Source organism: Mus caroli, chromosome 6 (assembly GCF_900094665.2).
Source record: "Mus caroli chromosome 6, CAROLI_EIJ_v1.1, whole genome shotgun sequence".
Lineage (NCBI taxonomy): Eukaryota > Metazoa > Chordata > Mammalia > Rodentia > Muridae > Mus > Mus caroli.
Window position 1 is genome coordinate 121,981,627 of NC_034575.1, and position 4,883 is coordinate 121,986,509.

Consider the following 4,883-nt stretch of genomic DNA (forward strand, 5'->3'; position numbering starts at 1 on the left):
TTTCATAAAATTATGTATAAAAAGATTCTTTTTTTTTTATTTATTGATTATATGTAAGTACACTGTAGCTGTCTTCAGACACTCCAGAATAGGGAGTCAGATCTCTTTATGGATGGTTGTGAGCCACCATGTGGTTGCTGGGATTTGAACTCTGGACCTTCGGAAGAGCAGACGGGTGCTCTTACCCACTGAGCCATCTCACCAGCCCTATAAAAAGATTCTTATTTCTGTCTTAAGTGTGCATATGACAAGAACTAATCATAGTTTATTTGTGGTATTAGTAACTCGTCATTATTTTTTCTATTCTTGCTATAACTTTAGCAGTAGAGTAATTTGGGGTTGGCACTTTCTTTGGGGGAAATTTTTAACTGAAATTCAATTTATTTAGTAGCTTTAAATACCATTTTATATGTTTCTTTCTGTGTTAATTTTGATGGTTCCTTCCTGTCATGAACTTGTCCAATTTATGCAGACCGTTTAATGTATTAACATGCTATTTTCACTGAATTCCCTTGTGCTTTAATGTCTTTGTGCTTTTAATCCACCCTGATACTTCTTCCTTAACCATCTTTATTAGTAAACAATATCTTCTCTTTTTTGTTTTAGTTTTTATTGTCTGGGTAGTGCTTTATCAGTTTTAGCAATGTTTTCAAGTAACTAGCTCTAGACTTACTTAATTTCTCTGTTGTCTTATAATTCTCTTTCCAGTGTTCCTTCTTTTTCATAATTACTGCATCTTCTTACTTGTCACTTTAACTAGTTAATAAGTTCACTAATTAATTAATATTCTGGTCCAAGGGTTTGAAAAGAAGACCTCAGCATGATAGGCATGTCCTCTACCACTGGGCATCATCCCTACATTCTATTTTCCTTTTCATGTTCTGTGTAATCAACATGCGGTCATTGATCTGGCTCGCCTTTCTTTGTATGACAGCTGTGTGGTTACGGACACCTTGGATCACAATGAGGAAAGTGAAGGCATAGGAGCTGGTGTTCGGTTCCCTGGAGTGACTCGCTGGAATGATTGCTTCCCCGGATTCACTCTGTTCATGTGCCTATTTGGGAATCTCTAGCAGTCCATCCAGGTGACTTTCTTCTATCTGAAGTCTCTTCCAGGAAACTCTTCATATGTGCCTTACTTCGGATATTTATTTTTCTTTTATGTCCCCCCTTTGGGTATTTCTACACGTTCATTGTACACACTAAGCCTTTAGTTATAGGGGAAGGTAAAAATAATGTATAAATCTACAGTATACGTTCACTGTCCTCATGAAAAAAAAATCCAAGCTTATGGCTTTAAGTTTCAGATTTACAGGCTGATTAACATACTAATGCCTGGTGATGATCAGTCTTCTTTATAATGTTGCAGACAATGAGATTTATCATAATTTTGAATAAAGTAGGTATTGCAGAATAAACTGTGGTAGACCCTTCCCCATCCTAACAATATAGTAGACTCTTGACCAAGTCTCAAGTCTGGGCCAGTACATGGTTAGCCAACTGTGAGCTGGAGCTCTCCACAGCTCAACTGCCAGAGAAGTGCAGGGCAGGGATGCCAGCAACTGACACCCAGATACTCAGGCCAATCAAATGCTAGAAGCTGACCTGACTCAACTAAAATCCCATCCCTCAAGGAAAGTCTCAGGAGAGCTCTGCCCTCTAGCAAAAAACTCCCAAATGCAAGCTATGGCTCCAGTCCACAAGGTGGTTAAGGAGTAAGAGAGAGAGCCAAGACAGCGTGTTGATGAGCATGCCTGACAGGGGTGGGGCGAACTGATATCCTAGATAAATCCTCTTAGAACTGTTGTATCTTCAGCAATTTCTCACATGTTCCTTGTTCTTCGTTTTCTCTGCTTGGAGACTGGGTGTGATGGCAACAACCTCACAGATCTTCAGGGAACTCAGAAAATAATGAATGAGGACCCTTCAACCTATCCTTCATCTGCAACTCTGGCAGGTGGTCTTTGCTTTGGTCATCTCACCATCACCGTCGATGTTCTTCATGGGGACCAGGTTATAGGAGAATCTGCAACATTTGAACAGAGCGGGTGATTATTTGGCAGCCGCAGTATCTGGCACTGTTGACAGGCAGTGTTATCCACCATTTACTTTGTGGGACTTGAGAAACAATTTTAGATCAAAGAAGTGGCTTTGGATGTTTTTGTGCTTGGAAGCAATTAAATTGATGTTGGTCAGCCTGTGGTTACAGAGGAGTTTCCCAATTCACACACATGCATAGGATATACAGCCTTTCTCCAGCCTCCTTAGCTCTGCTGATGGCCTGGCATCCGTTTCTGAGAAGGGAGTGGTGCAGCAGCTTACTCACAGAACCCCTCCTTGCATCTCAGTGAAAAGCCACATGATGTGCCAGCAGGACAGCAAACAACTTAAAGTCACACTGGTCTGCATTTGCGTAGCTTGTTATGGTTGATGAACTGGATCGAACGCATGGAAGGAGAACAAAGCAAAGCCACTTTTTTTTTTTTATAAAGGCCATTCCTGAAGCTCAGCCATCGGCCAGACCCTGGCTTTCGACTCTGCTAGGAAGAGGCTTTGAAACACGTGTTACCAGATATATCTGCACAGATGCAAAGGCCAACATAATGACAAGCTCATCACCCACTTTGATCAGACCACTGAGCTAGGTGCTTCTCATGACTTCACTGGATCATCTCCGAGATGGAGTGTTCCATCACCCTTTCCACTTCTGATCTCTATAAGAAACAGCAAAGGAGAAAGAGTCATTACTATTTTTATTATGAACTTACCTCTCAGCAAGAAAAAGTGACAATGTTATATGTAGAAATATAAAACTTGGAATAGGCAGGGTTATAGCTGTACACACTCAGGCTACCTTTAGATGCAGCTAAGACAATGTTTGGAGCCCTAACTCTACTCTTGAGTTCTTTTGCAGTGCTTTGAATCTATTTCTGTATCTAGTATTGATCAGTTATTACTACCACTGTAATTTTGAGTACACAGTCATTACTGCTAGTAGTTGTATTCGCACCACCTTTTATTCTTAGTAAGAATATAGATACATGCTAGAGAACATGTTTGCCTACGATACCCAAATGCTAGATAGTTTTCCCTTGACCTGGAAGGAGGACATTCTGTAAATGTTCCCAGCTTTCAAGGATTTCTCAGAGGCCTTTGGAAGTTTGCCTCTTTCCATTTCGAAGGCATCTCTTTCTTGCAGTTTAACTGTCTTTCTACTTTATATATTGCTTGTCACTTACTGAACAACCCCTGATTCTGTAGTGTGCTGGTTAAAATTACTGCAATTTTACCAATCTTTTTGTCTGGCTCTCGCCATCTTGTATGCAGGTTACACCATTTCCCTTCAGTAAACACTCACGGGACAACCTTGGTACACCTGGCTGCTTTCATCATAAGTGGGACTCATTTCTTTTCTTTTGAGTATTATGAAAAAGTATATTTTTAAGGTAAAAAGATTAAAGGAAATGACCTTCTTATATAACTATCCGTTGGCTTGATATACAGCTATGAAATAGTTCTTAGTGGAGCTTCATAGTCCCTGTGGTCCTCAGCTTTGTGTTAAGGATGCCTCTTGTAACATGCATGGTCTCAAGAATTTAGCATTCAGCCACTGTTCCCCTAAACAAACCTTCGGTGACTTTAGAATTTGTATGATAGTTTCCAAACTTTCATCCCTAGCCTCACAAACATCACTCATTATCTGACACAGCCTTATTTGTTTGGAAGGAGGGCATTTCATATCTCCGGGGAACATACTTGGCTCATAGATCCATTTGTCATTTATCAACAGCACTAAGTACTATGCTTTCCTTCAAAGGATCAGCAAATTGGGAAATGATGGATAAATGAGACTGGGCCTGATGGCTCAGACCAATAATCCTTGAATTCATGATGTTGGAAGCAGGTAGATTGGGAGTTAGAGGTCAGCTTGTACTACATATTGAAATCTTGTTCAGATGAAAGCAAGAACAGAGAGATATCGAAAAATATCAGATAGATTTGCACAAGAGTTTGGTGGTGAAAAAAGAATGCAAAGCATGATGGGAAGACAATTCTTGTACCCAGTGTGTAAGTTGTTGCCATTATTTTAAATCCCTGACCCCAAAATTTAGATGGTACCTTAAATGCCCTTTATCCCCACTCATATTTGTAGATGAGAGACTAGTGACTCAGGGACAGGAAACAGCTTCTGCAGAGACACATTTACAGGGAATGTCTAGGACACCAGTCTAGATTTGCTGAGATCTAGATGTCAGTTTAAGGGTGGAATCAGTCATTCCCCCAGTTCCTGGGTCCTTCTGTAGGCATTTCTTTCATCCAAAGAACAACTGTGGTGCTTTGCCTGTCCTCAGAGGCAGCTCACATCTAATGACTGGTGTATAAAAGGCCACAAAGGCTGCTCCCTGCTTTTACTTTCTCATCTTTGAAGTCTCACTAAAACTCAAGAGTCCTTCCAAGGAGGACTGGTACTTCCACTACCCCTATTTCCCAGTTCAATTTCTGCTCCATGGGGCTCCCCTTCAGACCCATTAGACCTCCTACTCATAAGTTTCAGGACTTGGATCGTGAAGAGTCTTGACAAGGTGATCATTCAGCAGGCTGTCAATCAGAAATGATGGATGGACAGGTCCAGCATACTGTAGCTCCATTTAGCAAAATATAAGGGGTACCTTTTCTTCTTCCCTTCCATCTACCCATTTCCTTCTCTCCTCCAATAGGGGGTTTTCTGACTAGTTAGCCTAGTCTTATATTTGTGGTTTCTTTTTAAAATCTTCCTTTTTGAAATATTTTCCTTTGAAAGTATTCCTATTTGTTTTCATTTTAATATTTCTATTTAGTGTGTGTGTGTGTGTGTGTGTGTGTGTGTGTGTGTGTGTGGTGTG

The 4,883-nt window shown here is 40.5% G+C and overlaps 1 long non-coding RNA gene across 1 annotated transcript in view; it reads right to left on the bottom strand.

Moving 5' to 3' along the window:
• Nucleotides 1–238: 238 nt before the first annotated feature.
• Nucleotides 239–4,883, bottom strand: part of LOC110295864 — a 42,120-nt gene continuing 37,475 nt past the window's right edge. The window contains exon 4 of the long non-coding RNA XR_002378121.1: nucleotides 239–2,714. This is a non-coding gene — a long non-coding RNA (uncharacterized LOC110295864). The remainder of the gene's footprint in view (nucleotides 2,715–4,883) is intronic.